Consider the following 22,887-nt stretch of genomic DNA (forward strand, 5'->3'; position numbering starts at 1 on the left):
CAGAAAACTTGATGTTCCAGAAGGATGGTTCGCCTGCACGTCCAAAAAGGCCCAGAAGTTGTTGTATAAAATGTGACCCCCTACTCACCAGATGCCAACCCATTGGAATTCACTTTTTGGTGAATATTGAGTCCAAGGCCTGCGCCGTGCGTCAACCAACACTGGATGCCATGCCTGAGGACTATATCTGAAATGGGTGCAAGGCCTCCTGTGGCCGCTTGGAAGTCATCATTGCTGCCAATGGGGGCTTAATCGATTATTAGTGGAGCTAAAACATCTTATTAGTTATTTTTATTTTATTGGCATACCCTATTACAACTGGTTACTGAAATACATCTTGATAAAGTTATAGATAGAAAGTGTAAGACTTTTTTTACTGCACCCGGTATACCTCAAAAACGTGCTGATGAATGACAGAGAGTAACACTGATGATTTGTGGGGGAGCTATGAATTTAAGCCCGTGTTGAACTAACAGTAATTATCATAACCACAGCAAAGTTTGGTCTGCGAAGGAAATACGTAAATGTAAGAGAGTTGATATAATTGGAAAACCCGAATGTTACTTAGGTTCTTATACCGTTCTGGCTAGAGACAGCTCAACATTCAAAGTGGAAATAAAAGGATCTCTAGAAATAATCCATATCAACCCACTGAAACTTGCATTGAGTTCATTACAATAAAATTATTTTTTATTTTCTGTGTGCCAAATGGTTATGCTTAATTTATAATTTTGGGTGTGTTATTTTTGTTTTTGTTTTTATCGTTTATTATTGTTTGTTTTTGTTTTTCAAAAGGGGAGATCAGTTATGGTAGGTGGCAACACTGATCGAAAGAGGGAATAAGGTTTCTAATACCAAGTATCATAAAGTTAAATAGGTAATAAAGATATTATTCGTAAATTTGAACTAAGTGTGGTAGATAATATTCAATTTTTTATTATTCAAAAATTGTAATATAATTTCTTCTTTTATTATAAAAATAGTTCAATTGTTGAAAATATGGCAAGCTATGAATTCCAGAAAAACAAGTAAAAATTGAAACTTGAAAGCATATATTTTAAAATCATATATGCGTATTGCGTTTCAGTAAGCTAATCTAAACTTTACACTTTTGTTGCTAAAGGAAATCGATATTCAACTATGTTAGTACTTTTTACATGTAGAACATTTATATAAAAAACGATTGTATCTATCTTAGAAGGTGAAATATTAATATATGTAGAACCCCCTTCTCCAATAATGGATTATATAATAATTAAGTTGAATTTTCATTTTTTTCATGCACAATATAAATTTTTTTGTAAAATATAAGAGCAGATGTGAATGAGAAAATAAAAAGTTTTTAATGCAGTTTTAGAGAACTTTTTCACTGCATTAATCGGATGCAGCAAAATAATTTACACAATCATTTTTTGTTAAAAAAATGTAGCATGGGAATCAAACTTTTGTATTCACAATTTTCAATGGTTTTACTATAATTTAAGTAGAAATACTATCATTGTGAAAAAGTACCATCCTTTTAGAATGCACATAAGGTATCATAGATATTTTAAATCTATTGAAAATTTATAATTAACATATATTTCATAGAAATTTTAGACCATGGTTCTAACGTATATTAATATCGTGATTATGTTTCAAAATATTATTTTTTCTGTTTTTACATGCTGGATAGTGACAAAAAATTTTAGGCAATTATTTAAGGTTCCTTGTTAGGCACCTACACAAGAATTTTTTTTCCCTAGCTAAGACAAAGAAAAAATAGAGTTAACTTAGAATGTTAAACTATTTTGAAAGATTCTAAATTTGTATGACTAACCTTTTTCTAGAAAAAATGTTTTTTTCTAGAAATTAATATTGGGGTACCCCACGTAGGAATATAACCGCTAACCCCAGGAAAACTACCCCCCGGTACTTTTACCCCGAACAAGTATTCCCCGTCATGTTACTCCCTAGTATTTCACTTCCCGAGCCATCTATCAATCCCCCCGAACTCATTACCCCCATTCTTTTTATCATTATTATTAAGAAGTACAGCTATTAAATGATGGAGAGCCATTGTCATAAATAAATAATATGGTTGTTAGGATATACTTGTTTTCTTGGATATACTACTTTTGAGCTCGAATCAAGAAGTAATTGCTAATTAAGAGGTGCAAAATTGACCAATAAATATGTTCATGTAATGATAAAAAAATCATTCATCTTCGGGTTTGCGAGACCCTCTTCGTTAGAGATGCTCAGGAAAATATGTAAATTGACTCACATCCTTGAGTCTTGGAGGGGAGGTCACTTTTATATCAAGATCTACGTAAAATAAGTAGTAGGTATTTTTACATGATTAAGTCATCAACGGCTGAGGCTTTGGAGAACAATTAAATGTCCACTGTCTCTTTACACTTATTTATTAAAAAAATGAGAAGATATTTCGGCTTTACATCCATCTATCGGTAGGCTATTGGATGTTTAAACTCTGTCAGTTACACTTTCCTCAACAGAAAAGAGCTTTTCCATGCTCAAATTGATGAAGGGAAGAAAAATGATCTTACAAAATATTGCTTGTTGCAGTGACAAGTAATGTTTTAAGAGAAGTCTGATACATCACTAATATCTATTTCGTTAAGTTAAATTAATAATTACGTTTGTATGGTTGTTAATATATTGAATATTTGGTTGCATGGTTGCTATTTATTGTAATAGGGGGTAAAAATGCTGGGGGTGGTAAGATCCCTGGACCCCCCTTCCCCCTTACGTATGTAATTATAGTATTAATTGATGTGCTCATCACTAATTATTAATTTATTTTTTATATTCAAAAAGAGTCAATCAAAACTGGGGGATACAGATAATCTTGAGATTCCATCTCAAACAGGGAATCAAAATATTGAAATAAATGAAAAAGTTCTCCAAACTTTAGACACTGGAGTTTTGAATATGAGTGAAGAAATCGAACCGTAAAAACTATCTGAGACAGTTGGTGAAACATGTCATCAATGTCAATGTATTTATTAAATAACGCCGAAAGTATAGTCTTGATTAATATATCTAGGGGCAAGGTAAAAAAAGTAAAGATATTTTAAGCTATGATAAAAGGGAAAATAATGAAGCTAATGTGAACTCATCGAATAAAGGACAATATATTGTCCAGATGTATATCTACAGACAATGTCATTAAAAACAAAGAAGTTTTAAAAGATGATATAAGCTTTTCAACTGATAGCCGGGCAAATATTAATCAACCTTCTAGAAATGTAGAAATTAAGTTAAATTGTGGAAATGAGGATTATTTGGTTTGAAATCACTTTAGAAATCTCAAAAAACCTAATAAGCCTAATCTTTTGTAAGACAATTTTACATTCAAAAGTTAAAAGCTGATAGTGTTAGCAAAAGAAGTATACTAGACACTGGGCTATCCCCAGAACAGAAAAAGAGGACAATAAAACAAACAAAAAACATATTGTGAGGTTTTGTCATTAAATTTTAATCCTTTTGTCATATACAAAGGTAATTCAAAACTTCAAACGATATCTGATTTCCTGACATAATTGCATTAATTCAAACAAGAAGCAGCTCACAAAAGATTTATCAACGAAATAAATGACTATCTTTTTATGGAATCATTGAATGAAGAAAATTCATTATCTAGAAGAATAGTTTTATTTATTAAAGAAGAACTATATCCTGTGTTTATAAATACTCGTTATGATGGTAATTCGGGGAAATCTCTAATTACATTAAATGCTTTTGAGGCTGATATAATTGCTGTATACATCCCTAACCAGGATGATCTGCTATTTCATAAAGAATGAATACTACTGCAGATTAAAGCAATTCCAACAATAGTGGTTGAATTAACTTAGATTTAATTTTTAAAAAAGAAAATATCTCTAACTTTATTGTTAAGATCATTAACAAGAAAAAAACCAAATCAATAGATTATGCAACTTAAAACTATTATCGCTTGCAAGTGATTTCAATATTAAACTTAATCAAAAAATGAATCTACTGGAGGTGTTAAAAGGTGTCCACAGGGCAACTTTACTTTTGAAGTAGATGATAAAAATATTTTAATTTGACGACTTGTAGAAATTAAAAATAACTTTAAGCATACTTTAAAAAAAAATCTACAAGAAGTATTCTAAAGGATTGTAATTGCATTTTTCAAAAGATTCAAAAAGATGTATCTTGAGATTACAAAATACTGAGTTGATCAATTTTATATTATAAGGCTCTATTTATAAAATTGTATTTATATAAGTTGAAATTTTCAAAAACGTTGGACTCTAAAACCCAACTTTCTTTATACCCATCCACTTAATAAACAAATATTAGAAGAAATTAATTTCTCTAAACTGAATTAGAACTTTGAGCTTAACCTTCGAGACCAACGGAAGGAGATAAATTTATTAATATTTAACCGTTATATTTTCATTGATTAATTTTATAAACAGATGGTAAGAAATTTTGTTATGTTTAATAAATTAATTAAAGATTTTTTTAATTTGAATATTGGGTTTTCCATGTCTAGGGGCAAATTTGGACATTCAGAAGAGAATTGTATTTTATTTTTTTTTAGGTTGAAAAAGTTGATAATTATTACTCTATGATCAATTGGTTAGTAAAGTATTCCAGAAGATTGGGCTCAATTTTAACAGTAAATGGTTTACACATTTGGCTCTTTTATTATACTCTAACTTGATCATCAGTAATTTAACAAAGTGAAACAATTTCTTTAAAATATTAAGAATATGTCAATCTACTTATCACTACACTAAAACATATTAATTTAAGATGTATTTTCTTGAATATTCATTATTAATTAGTAGAATTCCCATATTTGCTAGTAAGAAAAATAAATTTATTATGAAATTAAAGAACGGAATAACATTTTATGTGTTGATAGTCAAATTCAAGGCAAGTTTTATGGGTAGTATTAATGCCAATAAAACTACCTACCACACTTTTGACTTATCTATTTTATTACAAAAAAACATATATTCCATATAATTAAGCTTACTACTTTTTGAATTAACATCAAGTAATAATCAAGTTATGTAGAAGATGGTTTATTAATTGAATCTCAAATCTTTTATCTACTTATATGATATAAATAAAGATAATAAAAATCAAAAAAACTTATTATAGAAAATTATTTTAATAAATACATTAAAAAGTTGTTCAACTACTTTGATATTCAAAGTAATATATTGTAATAAGTCAACCTTCCATTTATATATATATAAAACATAATTTGTTTATATAAAAGTTTGATAAGTTGTTTGATCACTTTAAGATGAGCTCTAAATTTGATTTCGACTTTAGCATTTTGTAGTTATCAATAATCTGAATAAAGAGAATGGGCATTTTTTAAGAAGCCTGTGAAAGAATTATATACATCAAAGGTAATAGTAATTGAAAAATAAACTTCTTTCACATCTTTGGTATTGTTATATTAATGATTTAATAAAAAACAAATTATCTGTTACACATAAAATTAGGAACATTAGAAAATGCTGGGTTTTTTTTTGTTTGTTTTTTTAAACAAAGATAGGTTTGATTAATTGAATTAAAATCAAAGATGTCTAATTAGATATTTATTTCTTGTGTAAATATCAATTTAAGCCCAATATTCTTCCATGATTTATTATAAAGAGGTATTGTTCAAGTATAAAACCTTTTTTGGTAATATTATTGTAATATCATTCACGCAATTTCCTTAATTTTGTATAAACTCATATGAATTAGAATAGGAATTTTGTTTATCATTTAGATCAATTCATTAGCGTTGATGAAACGTGGCTTTTTTAAAAGATAGGAGTGATACAATTGCAATAAAGGAAGATACAAAAAGGAGTAGTTGAAAGAAAAAGAATCAAATGTAATTTTAGTATGCTATAACTAGAATAGATACAAAAAATGTCGTTAACATTTATAACAAGAGAAAAAACTTTGAAGACTCACAAGAAAAAATTAAGTAAGACAAAACTAAATCCAAAGAATGAGATATCACTCCCATATGGATTGATGTATAACGTTCAAAATATATGTGTAAAGGTAAATAATAATAGTTCAACTGTTATGTACAAAAAAAGTATTTATTTATCAGAAGTGATGTTATAGATTTGATGCTTTATTTATGATATGATCATATTCATACTAAAGATTATTACCTATACTTTCTGGTTTTTAGAACAATTGGAACTTTGATGTTCAACACTCGAATATAAATATCGAAATAGGTTCACATTGTAAATTAATTCTAAATAAGTTGAAAAGCATAAAGTATAAGTACGTATCATTCCGTTTGTTCCTCACATGGTCAACAGCCAGGTATTCTCGTCTCTCAACTTAATGACCCATTTGGCTTTGGCCTTCTTGAGGTAATTCAAACGAGTTTTGCAACGGAGAAGATGGGTTTCTTTTATTGGTGGTGTCAAAAGTGACCTCTCCACTCTCACAAGGCTCTTTCCACCCACTTTATGATAGCTCTCTTGACAGTCTGGTGTGAAACCTCAGGGATCTCTTGCATGGGCCCTCAAGTACTTGAGAAGATTCTCTGGACTGTTTTCTTTAACTCTTCAGGATCCAGTTTAGCCTTTTACACAAAGCCCTTCTTCCTCTTCGACGATTCGACGTTACTGACAGTGGGTTTCAGGCCTTAATTCGCCGCCTGGGACCAATAATTGCTGCTAAAGGCGACTACATTAATGATTAAGAAAGCTCAGACACACATCTATATATATTATTTATTTTGTTGAAATTATATTGTTAAATAATAAATTTTATGTTGTTGAAGTTTAAAATTCAAAGTTTTCAGATTTTATACATTCAGATCCATAAAAATCAAGTTACCGTTTGACTCATTACAAGTTAGTTACTTTTTCCATAATATTTCATTAATATCTATTAAAAGAAAAATACTCTAAAAAGTTTAATGTGTATGTAAAAATATTATTACAGTAGGAAAACATTCGGAGCTGGAATAGGTAATAAATATATGCCATTTTTGGAAAACTGGGAGTTAGAGCCTTTTTTTTTTTTTTTACAAGAATACTTATGTATCATATAAGAAGTAGGATTTAATAAAAATAAACATAAATCTGGGAAGTTTTTCTGTATGAAAACTGCTCCAGGTTTTCTTAAAAACCTGGGAGATAATCACAACTATGCTCTGTACATAATTTAGACTTATTATTTTATGAGGAGTTTGCAAATAGAATAAAGAAAACAAGTAAGGAAAATATTTTTATTGACAAAATGTCAAGTAGTACATGTTTTGATAAAAACAATTTTAATGAAATGTTGTTGTTTAAGGATTTTTTTCACACACTGAAAAAGATTTTTAGTACGTATAAGCAACTATAAGTGACAAAAAAAGGCATAAAAACATACTTCTAATACTTTAAAGGCTGTTTACATCTATTAATATTCAAATCCCATTAACTAATTGTTTTCTAATGCAAAATATATACGAGTATTCATATATGAAGAAATATATGTTGCAGGCAAAAAAAAAAGATTTTCCTATTCATAAATTAAAAAATAAAGAAAAAACTTTCTTTATAACATAGATGAATGCATTGTTTTCATGTGTTTTTTTTTAATACGCTACAAAGAAGGTTTAAAAGGACTCGTTTTTTAAATTTTTTTAGGGTTTACATATAAATATTGAAATTTATCATCTTGTAGTAATTATACAGCCCGACCATTTTTAATTTATTTTATGAGTGAAACATTTACAAAAAAATATATAACGTTAAAGGTATCGTAACTAGTTTTGCGTCAGTCCTTATATTTTTGGTCTGCTCCACTCGAACTGTCGGTCCTTGTAATAACACATAACAATTTCGATGGTTTATTAAGCCAAATAAAATATATCAGATATGCATTAAGAACATACTTATAAATGTGGGACTGAGCATAGTTCTTAATGAGGACCGACTCAACACTTATTGTAATATTAGAAAATTTCAACTAATTACTATGGTTAGTTATAAGAAGACCAATACATCAGTAAGATATTAAAAAACTAGATTTTTATTACTTTCTCTTTAGAGATTTGAATTTGAGCTCATTACATATTTAAAATGTCAATTATATGGCGCCACTGAAGCTAGCTTAATAGCTATTATACATTAAAATAATATTTGTATACTTGTTACATGTTAGTAATAAAATAAACACGGCAAAGATAGCTTCAAGTGGAGACAAAAGCAATCGTAATAAAAATTATTACTCAAAAGAGAAAGATGTCATAAACGAGATTGACTCACCTCGACTTGGCACGACTGAACCTTAACAAAGAGCCTTCAGATACTTTCATTTATTCCTCAGATAAATATAGCACAAAAGTTGAAGCTTAACTAGGTATCATTTATCACTTGTAGATTACTGTTTTTGGCGGAAAATGGCAACAACAGCCAATGTGTTGTTAAAGAGATCTAGATTGTGTCAAGAAATAGGAATTTTAGAGCCAGGGATTCTTTTTTTTTTGGAAAAACTAAATTATTTTTTGGATGCACCACAAGAATTAAGAGTTAAGAATGATCAAAGACACATAGCTAAGTTCCCATCTTTTGAGAATGATTTACAGCATAAAAGACTGGATACAAACTATTAATTATTTAGGAGGTGATGAGTATGAACAAAGTGATGGCTCTATAACATTTTCATTGTAAGCAATGACTTCAACATGGCTAAGAGGAAAACATGACCAAATAGTTTTCCCATCTTGTATTGTAAGGGCAGTTACAAAGTTGTTTCCCGCCCGAACCGAAAGAGATACATCTTTCAATTTTTTTTTATTTTACCATGCCAATGGAATTGATTAAAAATATATTTAAATCATTTTGAAATATATTTGAGCAATATATACATTATAGTAAGTTTATTTTATTTTGTAAAAGTCAACTAGAAATTGATACCATAAATAGACAGCATATTAGTTCCCCTGTAACCGAATAACAATATTTTAAAATTATATAATCATGTATATTCTCAGTTACTTGTATACCTAAGATAATATTCGAGTAAGTCCAATGGCAATGACTAAATGTCCCAGTCCTACGTAAAGGATACAATCATTAAATCAATGTAATAATGTGGTGACTATGAATGAATGACATTTGCAGATTGATGGCCTTTACGTCAGCAACGTATCCTTCTAAAAAGGGCTCTGTTAACTGTGCATCATTTATTTTTTGACATTTAGAACGATTAAAACTTGTTGTTTAATACTAAGACTTTTGACAAATGTAACAATCTTCACTAATTGATTAAATATAAGTTATGTGATGTTTATAATTCGATGTCTGCTTCATTCGATTGAAGTGTATTAGGCATCAACATAATATTGTTCCTGGGAATTTAAGTGGATATCATGGTTTTCACTTAGCATGAAGATATTAAAGTATAGTTTTAAAATTACGTAACAAATTTGCAAAAACTGATTCAGGATATTTTCATTGTATTTTCATTGAAATCAGGGCTGCAGAGTCAGAGTTAGAAATATCGAAAATTTGTAACGACTCCGGATTCATAAATTAGTATAATTAATCTTAATAAAACTTATTGATAATTTAAGGGTTACAAGGAGTGTCCGTTAAGTTTTTTCCTAGATGGTTATAAATTATAAGTATTAACTACTCTTAATTTATTAAACTTGAAAGTAAACTCATTTATAAGTTTTCTTTACAAATTTCTAACGTCCTCGATAGTCTAAACCAGGGGTAGGCAACCTTTGAGACATGAATTGCCAACTTCAACATTTATAATCAATGAGTGCGCCACTATTAACAATAACGAGTAAAACCACACACAAACTACAGGAATATTTACTAATTTGCGCATGCCAGTTAATAAACCTCCCTATCGGTGGCACGTGCCCCATATGTTATCTACCCCTGGCCTATACAATCACAATTCTCAAACATCTTTAAAGCCTAAATTATAATGTCGGGTAAAGGATAGCCACTAGCCATGCTAGTTCATTGCTTAGTCTTGCGAATAGTCAATGCCATCAGAGTAAAGAGTAACTCTGTGTAAGAGGTTGTTTGTATTGTTGTTCCTTGGTTACGAGTACATAAATTATGTTAATAAACTTATGAATTTAATAGAAATAGATAAATTATGATTCATTTTATTTGTTGTTTACCTTGTTAAATATCTTATCTTGGCAAAATTATTTATTACAAATAACTAATAACTACCCATAGCTATAAATTAGATTTATATTTATAGTCTCTAGTCTCAAATGACTATATAGTATTTATGTAGGCTATAAAATATATTATTAAAAAGGTGTGTGTTGGAGTCGGAGTCGGGCATTTTATTTACCGACTCTGCAAACTTGGTAGAAATATATTTAAGACCATTGTATGAGTTAGTAACTGTAATAGTAGTTTTAATGAAAACATACTGAATTTCTTAATACCCTTCAAACATGTCCATTTATCATAGGAAACTTATTAATAGAACGCACTGATTCATTATAGCTGTAAATTATGTTGTAACTCTATGAAATTTCCTGGGTTATATTTTTTTATATCCGTCAATATAATGCCTGATTTTGCAGTCATTAGATTTATTGAGTAATAAAATATGTGATGTTCTATCTAGAATGACTGAACAGTCCAGGTAACCTCCATTTAGTACTGTAACATTTGTGTGTTATTCTGTAAAGGGATATGTAAAAATTGTGAAAAAAGTAGGATAATACAAAATTGTGATATTTGTAAAAAGTATGTTGGTGGTAAGTGCATTGGCTAGATAAAAAAACAAGCAATTGTAGACTATAAATAGTACTGAAAATAGAAAAAAATATTTTTGTTTATATGAATCCATATGAATCAATGCCGTTTGTTCTATTATTAGTTCATAAAGGTTTACTTGAACAAAATTATATTCATTTTTCCTAGTAACAAAAGATTAATATTAACGAATTCGTAACAATGAACCAACTCCAGAAATAAATATAATTCAAATAAGGCAAATAAAAATATTTGTGATGTTAATACTAAAGGGAGTAATCCATGGGGCTTTTCAGTACTACATTTTTGATTTATCATAATTGTTTTCCTCTTTCGAACATACATAAATATAGTAATCATTCTCATTAATTTTAATACTTTAAGCAGTAAAAAAATACTGATGAGATTTGCGCATAAAATAGAAATAAAAATGATTTGACAGCCTTCTTAATCAAAAGGGATGTTATTATTTTCTATTGATTACACAGGGAATAATTATGAGACGGGGAATTTTGTACAAATGAATTGAAAACAATAATCATATTTATTTACATATAAGTGCAGAATTCAAAACTAATCCAAGTTTTTCTCTCAGTCATCTGAATTATCTGGGATTATAGTAGTGTAATTCAGAGTCATATTTTACGAATTAAAAATAAGACTTATGAAACTTAGGTAAAAGTGTTTTTATATTAAAAAAGTTATTTTATTGATTCTGTATCTCGTTCTGAACTCGTTATATTTCCATTTTTAGGCTTAAAAATGATGAAATATATTTCAAAATTTAGGTGACTGAGAGAAAAACTTAGATCCGTTGTGGATTCTGCACTCAAAGATTGTTTCCTATTATGGCTTCAATTCATTTGTACAAAATGAGTGCTCCCTCTGTTATTTGTTGTTCCTGTCATATCATTGCTCAACAAAGAGTAAATAAGAAAACGAAAATATCTTCATGGATAAAGTGTTATTTTGAGCGTAGTAAAAAATATGCTTTGCCAGTATATGCGATAAAAAAAAGGAAATTACGTCATGAATACAAATCTTATGTTTAGTGTTCACCTCAACAAAACTTCCTACCCTAATTATGGGATATGAAAATGAAGAATAATATTATATCTACTTCGTTTTTTTTTGCTTCCTTTTATAATTCACCAATAGCAAATGATTTACAACTCTTGAGTGAGTTTAGTAGATTGCCAAATGAAATTTATTATTAATATTTTATGCACACAATTATTTAGTATGATTGTTATATCTGTAACTATAAAATATCAATGTTTACATTGTCATTGCCACATTCAAAAACCTCAGAAAAATTCGGTGAATGATAAATTGTTTGCTTTTCAATTTACAATGCAGACCTTAATCTTTTAATTGTATATGTAAAAAAAATTGTTGAAGAATCTTACATGCTAATAGATTTCTATATTGTTCTCATCGGAATATATTTTACATGGACAAATAAATTGTTGACCCAGCGTGAAAATATGCTATCTGGACAAAAGTTTGAATTTATATATTTAACTTACAATATTTGGGTCAAAATATTTTCGCCAATATTAAAGCTAGAAGATTCAAATTTTGCTATTATCATTGACATAATATAAATACTAGATCGATACTATTTAAACCTATTATAAATACAAAACTTATAAAATGCATGTACCAAATACTACATTTCTAAGGCAAAATTACAGAAATACAGTACTTAACTCTGCTATTTGTTTGGGATTTTATAATAAAGTTAAAATTTCAAGGATATATAACTATTTTATAAAACTAAGAGATGACAAAGTTAACTTAAAAACGTTTTTGTAGAGCTAGTGAAGTAGAACATTGCAATTATAATATTTGATAAGAGCTAATCATACGGATTGCACACAACTGTATAGGGAATACACTAATAGTTAGTATAAATTTGTCATAATTTCTATCAAAGAATGCATAACAGCATTGCAAATATGATTGTTAAAGTCACATAGAATGGTTTCGTACTGAATAAATTCACAGCACAGTCTATTTACTATATATTGTCGCTTCTAAAATATGGAAACAAAAAAGTTATTAAAGACAATTTTTGCTGGTCATAATCTTTTCACACTGGGTCAACCATATATTTATTTAAAAACTTGGGTTGTAATAATTCTTGTAAAAATTACTGATTCCAATTTCGATTCTTTAACATTTTAAACAATATAATTCAAAAATACCACTTTTTATAAATTTCTAATAATTACAATGATCCTCTATTTTATATAAATAATGAGTGCATCTTAGATCTCCTTGATGCTGGAGTTGATGTGATGAAGACAATGGATATTGTTAAATGTTTTAGGAGCCTGGTTTTTAAGTTGTCAAGATAAAAAAAATGGAAAGCACCTCTCCAGGATGTCAGAAACTGGAGGGCATAATTTAAAGAGGGATACAAAGTTCTTTTTAAGTATGGAAAAAGAATATAAATAAGGATCCCACTGAGTCGATGAATCACCACGCCAGTGACTTCTCTGTCGCTCCTAGGAAGAAAAGGTCCAAGGGGTTTACAACACCAAATACTCAGCCTAAACAATGGTCCCCAGCGTTGTATCCTCTGATGGAAAGAAGATGCCTCCGTTCTTTTTCAAGGTTGTATAGAAAATGGGCTAGGAGCCCTAATGCAAGATAATTAGGTACACCATCCTGCCATAGCTGAAGATTAACTACCCAGAAGGTAACTACGTGTGGACCAGGATGGCGTTCCCTCTCACACGTCCAACAAGTGCCAAAAGTCTTGAATCGATTCTGGTCCAAAGAAATATGCCCCCCTTCCTCACCAGATTTGAACCCACTTGACTTTTCTATACAGGGAACTTTGGAGAAGGAAACCAACAGGACCTCACACCCAAATGGGGACTCACTGAAGTCCTCCATACTGAATGCATGGGACAGCCTGTCAGAGGAGTTTTTCCTCAACTCCTGCATGACCTTCAAGGAACGTGTAAAGCTGTTATTGATAATGAAGGTGCCTATATTGAGTAAAAAAAAGTTTTATCAACAATATTTTTTTTTCCTATTATTGAAAATATACAATTATTGAGGTATTTTTAAATTCATCCCTCGAGTCCACATTTTGCTACTCTACCCTGTATACATTGGAATGTACCGTAATGACAAAAGTTGGGAATTGGAGGATATTTTTTATTTTGCATTTTATTCCTTTAAACAAGAAAATAATTATAAAACTGAAGAAATATTTTACTCTTGTTTTGAGGTATCCCTGTTCGTCAACTGATGTGAAGAGAAGAAGAAGAATGCGTGTATTTGAATAAGAGAAAAGAGGAGAGTCGTCCCTGATCGTAGGATATTAATTATTGTCTTTATATTAATGTGGATTTGTTTAGTTATTAGTTATATATTTATTGCACTTATGTAAATTGTTAGTATAATTTATATAATTAATTATAAATGTAATTTTTATTATCTATTTTTAAATTAACAATAATGGACAGGATCTGATTTGAATATCTGTAAAATGTCGAAAAAAATTAAAGTTGGATGTTAATTTCTTTAAAATGATCGATTTGAATCAAGTTCCAGGATTTTTATTTTTAAGTAAAATAGATAAAACATAAATTTTTCAACAATATTTTACTTTAATATAATATTAAACTTTTCTTTAATCTTCTACTTGATATGAGTATTTTAGTTCCAAACGCGTTGTGCATAAATAAATTTTATCTTTTTTGTATCGTGTATTACGCGCATTTAATTTCATGTTTTTCTACATTTTTACTACTCAAATCTCGTTTTTTGATAACTAGTGTCTAATATATTATTATTAAATATACATTCATTGGTCCTTTATGTCATATTACACACCCTATCTTACTCATTTATAATTTTATACACAGTATTATGTCAATCTGAATACAATCTTTAATGATCGACCTATTTATGATTGAAGTTGGTGGATCAATTACTATTATTGATAGTTTATTCATATAAACAATAATTAGATATGACATTTCCGAACGAGCTGCCGCTGTCATTTCTACAAGGGTTTTATTTGATTAAAAAGTTATTATACTAGACCAAAAAAGTAAAGTAATATCGAAAGGTAAAATTATATAAGTTCAAAATTTATCGAGTAAAGTCAAAAGTTAAAATTAGTTTCAAATATGCCAATAGATTTTAGCTTTTATGGGGGATTAGTGGTATCATGTAACTAATATAGAAACTTTTGGCACATATACTTGTTCTTTCGAATAGTCACTTTTTACAATTGTACCTCAAGCTAATCTCCTTGGACCTACCCTCTTCTTGGTCTATATTAACGACCTGTGTGACAACCTCCGATCCAAAATATATATGTATGCTTACAACACAAAGCTAATTTGCCACTCAGAAGAGGAGGCCAAACATGACCCCAGATAATTTCTGAGGTGGAGCGACCGTTGGAGAATTCCTGTAAATCTTGAGAAGAACTACTTTATGATTTTTTGGGGCGGTGCTGTTGATCTTGGAGGGATGAAGAATGTGGGTGTCTTAAAGGATCTTGGAGTGCTGACATCTTTTAACATAAAATTCAGCCCTCATATATACAATATTGTTAGAAAAGGACACAGAGTGCTTGGGTTTATTCTAAGGAGTTTTAAAACAGAAATATGGAGCTGATGAAGAAGCTTTATGAAGCATATGTTAAGCCTATTTTAAACTACGTTCTCAGTTGCGGAATCCAATGTATCGAAAGGAAATCTAAGCTCCTGAAAATGTACAGAAATGCTTTATTAAGATGGTATGCGGCGATATATCCTATGAGATTGGTTACATCTAGTCGGGCTGTCGTCGCTTGAAAAGAGGAGGAAACTTCAGGATGTGGGTGGCTATGATATTTAAAGTTATTAATGGACTGACACATTGTAATATCAAGCCCAAAGTATGTAGTAAGGTGTACAACACTAGGTCATCTTCCGATTTTTACTTAGTTCATCCATCGGAAAATACTAATTACCTCCGACATGACTTTTTATGGAACTATACGGATATGGAACAGCTTCCCCGAAGAATTGAGACGAACTTCTTCACTTTGCGGTTTTAAGATACTTTTAAAAAATAATCCACATCTACTTTAATTACACACCACATTAACTAATTAATTTTACAATATTATTTCATTAGATTTTATCATATTGTATAATTATAATCATGCTCTTTCATAGTATTTTATTATATTTATCATGAGTCGACAATATCATTTTTTTTAGCCACAAGTCGAAACCAACCAAATAAATAAATAAACAATGAATTACCACTGCGTTACATAAGAACTGAGCATAAGAAATGGAGCTAACTCGTTTTAAGGTGTGTAAGATTGTATAAATAATATTTATCAACTTTATACTGTGTTTAATTATAATAGTCAGAAAAACTTGGAAAAATTATTTGTTGTAACATTTACGACTTAGAATTTGATTATAAACTCAAAAAAATAAGCAAAATTTTCGCCTGCCTGAAATATCGAAAGTGTTGTTGATGTTTTGTCTAATGATCAATTTTATGCTTATAGCATTAGGAAAATGGTTATCTCAGCAATTGTAGATGAAGATTTCTTAATATGAAAATCGCAATTGTTTCACACTGAAAATGGCACAAAACGGTAAATCGTTCTTTACAACTCTACATCTCAAAGCATGGGTTGTCTGGAAATAACTCAAAATAATTGCGTGTTATCGTCGAGTTCATCGTTAATTTTAATTTTCATATTTGGTATTAAATTAAAGTAAATTGAAATATTTTATCAGGTCCATCACATACTTTACATCAAATATAAATGAATCATAGCATGGGGGAAAGATGTACGTTCAAAAAAAGTTAAAAGTATCGCCATGAAATTTGTGGAGAAATTAGGATTCTACTTAAATAATTAATATCCATCCAGGATTGGAACAACACCAGTGATTCTTTAATCACGGCAGAAATTCATCATTAGTTTTGTCTCATCACAGGTCTCAACTTCCCAATACCATACCCCCCACAAAACTGTAAAAGTGTAGTTAAAGAAGTAACCAACGCTTCAGGTCAAGTTTATGGACAAGAGAGACAGGACTATAATAACAGAGCTAAATTAAAATCTCGTTTGATTTTCTCTATTAATGTAACAAAAAAAAAACTAGAAACAATTATTCATTTATAGTTTATTTTTAAAAGGTTATTTAAAAAAAAAGAATTAACTACTCATTATAAATAGAAGATGTCAAACTTTAAGAATATAAAGTTATAAATTTGTTTTAATAAAAACAAATCAACTCTATATATAAAAGTTGTATTTTTGAAGAGTTTAATAAATAGTTTTTGTTATTTAAAATTATAAATAGGTAAAATAAAGTATCTGATTTGACACAAATGAACAACAAAAGTGTATTTGGCAATAATATATTTTACACTTGGTATCAAAAAATGAGATTTGAGTCGTAAAAAGAAGAGAAATGTCGAAAAAATGCGCGTTTTACGCGGTATCCATAGAGAATATTTATTTGTTGGTAGAATATTTATACTTAAATTACTCATATCATGAGGCAAGTTATAGAAAGTTTGTTAAAGTATTGTTAACAATATATATTGTATCTACATATAATACATAATAAAATAAAAATCCTATAGTTTGATTGAAGTCGATAATTTTAAAGAAACAACATCAAAATTTCTTTTTTTTTTTTGACGTTTTACAGATTTCAATCAAAATGCGCTAATGAAGAAACTTTTTTCCAAATCTTGATGGTTATTTCCTTTTAAAGGGGTTAAGTACAAAATAAAATATCCTACAGTACCAAATTCCCGACTTTTGTCATTTTGGTACAGTCTAATATACATATATAGTATGTGATATTAGGAAAAAAATTGCTCTCACAAACAACTTCCTTTAATCAACTAAAAAAAGTGAATAGTATACGTGTACATGCAATATAGATGTGGCAACCCGATTTTTAGTATGTCTGAATAACTTTAACAATTATTGCTGATTATGTATTTAGACACCCCAAAATTCAAACTTCTTTAAACATTAATTTATACATAAATATATATGTACAATTTTTTTAATTTGTTTTTTTATGTAATGACACTCATGATAATCAAAATAATTTCATTTTTTATTCTTCTATATATGAAAATTTATTGTATTTATGAACATTATCCGTAATTTATTTTCTAATTGCTACTTATTAAAATGTTGCTAATTTTGATTTTGTTACAAATTCATTATTTTTCTTTCAATCCATGATAATTAGATTCACAAAAAATTATTGTCTCATACAGAGATGTCTCAATTATATTTAAATTAATATTCTTTTTTTTCATTATATAATTAGAAAACTTTTTTTAACGATAAGGCCCAAGAGTACAGAAATAAAACAAATTCTAGAAATTATAGGTATTAAAAAAGTTTGTTTTCTTATTCAGAAACACCATATATTCATTTGAAAATATATCTTCAAATAAATTATTTTTGAAAGGTTTCATTGATTTTTTTTCTTTGTTAAGTATGTTAAAATATAGCTTGTTGTATTTTCATTTTATATGTATTGTTCAATAAAAAATAGAGTTGAGTTTATTTAACATGGGTTTAGATTAACTTAGCATATTAATTTCAAATCTGAAATTATTTTCTCCTTAATAACAGGATTTGAATCTTTGATGACATATATTCTGTAAAAAAGTACCGGGAATTGTTAATTTAAATTGTCTTTGCTGAAAGGATTTAAAAAACTTTCTTTTTTTCTTCGTCCCCAGCACTTTCTTATATTATGATACCAAGTTTGAGCGCAATCTGTAGACAAGTTTCTTGCAACGGCTGGATAAGTCATTCTACCCTCTAGTACTCCACGACTTTTACATTTAATTTTTTTCCTCCTTTCGAATGATTCTTGGGTTGTTTACATGTTACACCGTAAACCACGTCTCATCATCAGTTATGATGCGCTCCATAAACGTTGGTTGAAATTCGTACAATCAAGTATGTCCGAAGAGATTTGCTCACAGTAATGTTTTTGCAGAAAATTCAGCTGTTTTGGAACAGCCCGTGCAGCAACGTGTCTCACGCCCAAATTTTCCGTCAAAATCGTACAAACTGACTCGTGAGAGATGTTAAGGCAATGTGATAACTTCCTTAAGCTGGCATGACGATTTTTTGTTCAATAATGTCGTTGAATGTAAATATTGTGGATCATTAGTGAGGTAGACTGACTTTATCCAGCCTTTGCATGCAAACTGGTCTACAAGTCCTACTTAAAGTTACCGTCATAATGAAAGACAGTATTATGACCTATAATTTTTTTTTTTTAAATCACCTTCAGCAAAAGCAATTTAAAACAACAATTCGGGGTATTTTTTTGACAGAAAGTATAAAGCATACATTTTTACAGGAAATGTTCGTTTTTTTTTTATATTATTCATAACTTTTGTCATTAGGGTTATATTCTTTTTTGTTTTGTATTTAGAAAGTTCAACTAAAAAATTGTATTCTGAGTTATACGAAGTATATTCTACATAAGCCGACCCAAAATATCAAAACTTTCTTACTGACAGTATGCGAGTATTCATATATAGATGCAAATAATATGTAAATATTGTCAACATACGTATTCACGTTTTAAGCACATTAAATTTCAAAATAAAGTATTATAGATGACACGAAGATCTTCTTGAACAAATAAATAAAGATAAGGATTATTATTAATTTGAATTCCAATATAAAAATGTATTTCACCAATTTTCTTGAAAGAAAACCCATAATTATTAAAGTTCAACGAAAAACAAAAATTTGACATCATATAAAACACACCACCAGAAACATCGTAGGAGTTCATTAACCTTTAATATTCTTAATGTAGCCTTACTTTATTCCTAACTAAAATTTCTCAAATCTTCCACTAACAATACCTTTCAAGTCACAACTTCATGCAAAGCAATTCTATGCCACTGAGTAGTTTTCTAATTTTGAGTTGAAGTATATCAACATTTTTAATCCATCAATTAGTCCTGAAAAAATAAAGCAAATGTATTAATAGATGTTAACATTACGATCATAAGCCCTAACATATGTTTCATCACTACTGTAAACTGATAAACATGTATTTATTATAATTGAATAGGCGTAAATAAAGTAACAAACTGAATAAAAACCTGTTGACGCCATCCTACCTATAATGAAATGATGCAAATAAAAAGTTATTTGTCAAATGGTAAAAAACATTAACTTTAGATTCAGTCTCTCCAAAACTATACAAGAAGTGTTTTCTATAGACAACGTAACTCCAAATATATATTTTGCCACTGTAAATAAAGTTTCTAAAAGTTATTAAATCAAATATAGTATCTTCAATATGAAAACTCTTAATGCTGAAAATATTTTAATATTTATGAATGCTCTACATCAAACTATAATTAAATATAAACTCTTATAAGCGGATCATAATTAGAATAATATTTTATTTAAAAAAATGATAACATCCAGCAGTTCAGTTTTTTATTATTTTTAATTTCATGGAATGAAGTTTAAATGGAGTGAGGTTGAGAATGAATTTGTTAATCTACATAAATAGATTTGCTCTCATCATGTGATATCTAACAAGAACATCATTTCTATATTGATTATTAAAACAAAATATGATAACCTATGTATATATTTTTTTCATTTATTGCAAATCAATATCAAGAAAATATAATCACAATAATAACTACTTACATATAGAGATTCATTTAAGTTCTGTTAAATTAATGGAAGAAAGTAATAAAAATACATTAGGAATAATTTAATAGTTGTAGTACTATGTGCATTGTAATTTGTACGCCGATACAGTCTATAGAGTCGAGGTTGCGTAGATTTATAATATTGTTCCGATCAATTATTTTATATATTAATTAGACATTATTTACGCGCCATTGTTGTTATTAAAAAGAAAAGAGGCAACAACAACATTAGCAATGCAGTTTGCATGACCTACTGTCAAACCTCCTAATCAAAGCCATACTCCGTAATAAACTTTTCGAAGCCTATAGGAAGGCTTCCCGCTTTACATCTAACAGCAAATTATAGTACGTAAATATAAAACACATAGAAATATAATAATTAATAGGTTTTATACGGTTGAGTATCGTTCTAAAAACTAGAATATGATGTACAAACTGAATATTTTTTTTTTCTTGTTCATAAAAACTAGATCATGGTGTTGTGAGATCATACATTAAGTCGAAATCGAAGCATCGGAGTCAATCTCTTTGAGCTCCTTCCTAGCCGCCGTCAAAAGTCTTTTGTTTATATTCATTCTCTTCGCCATTGCAGCAACTATCATCATATGGACTTTAACAACATTTATTGGGTAATGCATACCTCTCATTATCTACTATTAGACCATACATAATTTGAGACTCTGATAGTTTTTCCCTATAAAAGCATCCACTCTCTTCTTGAGTGAAGTGAAGTATGTTTTAATGGGTTAAATGCTCCCAGAAAGTGGCTAATTGTTTTTTTTTTTATTGTTTCCCCACATGCAGAACACTTGAAAATATTTATTTCCTGTGTTCCTAGGTTTCCAACATAGAACGATCCTGATGCAATTTTTTATATTTGTTGAGTATTTGCCTGAAGTTAGATCCTTGTCATATATTCCATAGCAGAAATTTATCAGCTTGCCTGTCTCAATTCCAGTTCATTTTAACAAAAGCTGCAAAAAATTCGTGCCACATCCTCTTCCCTCCAAAATTTTACCCCTCATTGATTGGTTAGAATATTTTTTGGTTTTATTCCTTACTTCATTTTTTATATCTGGAGTTTATTTGCAACTTCAGTAGTGCTATGGCTGGATCTGTTAGATCTGTTATATTGCTTGATGCCATTAATTCCTCGACGGTCCTTATTCCTTTTCTACTTAACGTTTCAATGTTCATCTTACTGATAGATAAGTAAATTATATCTGTATTCTTGAACGGAGATATCGGCACCTATTTATTATTAATTATGTTCTTCATTGCTTCTGCCCATCGAGGATGGTCAGTAATGTTTATCGTATATTATTTCCCTCTACAAGACCCCATCATTTTTGGCGGTTTTTCCTGCATTTCAAAGGTATTTAAAACTGTTTTCTTCTAGCATAGTTATCATAAATGTAGATTTGTTCATATTTTGTTTTCAGTCCACATAGGCATCTAAACTCCTCTAATATGCTTACAAAGTTGTTAATATTTTTTTCCATGTTATTTTCGTCAAATAGAAAACAGTTAAATATTTTTTCCCATTTATGTTCTTAACATCTAGTATGTCATCAGTGCTTAGTTGTAGTGGTCTTATTGCCAAGATAAATAGTACTGTGCTTAGGGGTATCCTATCCTTGTCGAACATCCTCTTCCGACATTTATTTTTACTCCTCCCCTAAGGCAATTTCTCTTTTTCATCCTTTTAAGATAGATGTCATCAGATTTATATTTCATAGAGGTATATTTAAAGCATGGGGCTGATGAATTATATGCTCGTGCGATATTGTATCGAATGCTTTTGTAAAATCAATAAAAACTTTAGCCATCTATTTATTTCTTTGTCCTGCCATCTTATCCATTCTCTAACGGATATTGCTACATCGCTGATTGATCTGTTTTTTCTAAAACCAAACTTTGAACTAGGTAAAACTTCTTCTAGAACTGGGGGCATTCTCTCGAACATTAATCAAGATAAAATTTTATTGTGTACATTTAAGAGTGTAATGGGTCTCAAGTTATGCACATAATTTGCATTTTAGCCTTTTTTTATTAAGACTACTATAATTCATTTCTTCGGGAAGAGATTGCTGTTGTAAGATTTCGTTTAAGTAGTTTGTTAAAATGGGGATTGTATGAGGAAACTTTTATACAATTCTTCCATCTTTTAATTTTTGTTCGTGTATTCATATACTTCTTTAATGTTAAATTCTTTTTGTAAGTTCTTTTTCGGTTTAGTAGATAATTTAACCTTGAAATCAAATTTTGAATTTTTAGTATCGCTTCCAGATCCATCAAATATTTTGTTGTAATAATCTTGTACAATCTTCTGCACCGTATCATCATCGTCTCTCAGTTTTCCTCCTTCACCATAAACATAAACATTCACTTGTTGCAGCTATATCTTTCTTCGTAC

General features: G+C 29.1%; 1 long non-coding RNA gene across 1 annotated transcript; it reads left to right on the forward strand.

Moving 5' to 3' along the window:
- The first annotated feature begins 14,058 nt into the window (after positions 1–14,058).
- Positions 14,059–16,669, forward strand: LOC121130705 (uncharacterized). The gene is made up of 3 exons (XR_005868780.2): positions 14,059–14,160; positions 15,989–16,085; positions 16,291–16,669. It is a non-coding gene; the product is annotated as an uncharacterized lncRNA (long non-coding RNA).
- The last annotated feature ends 6,218 nt before the right edge of the window (positions 16,670–22,887 follow it).

Source organism: Lepeophtheirus salmonis, unplaced genomic scaffold, assembly GCF_016086655.4.
Source record: "Lepeophtheirus salmonis unplaced genomic scaffold, UVic_Lsal_1.4 unplaced_contig_10985_pilon, whole genome shotgun sequence".
Lineage (NCBI taxonomy): Eukaryota > Metazoa > Arthropoda > Copepoda > Siphonostomatoida > Caligidae > Lepeophtheirus > Lepeophtheirus salmonis.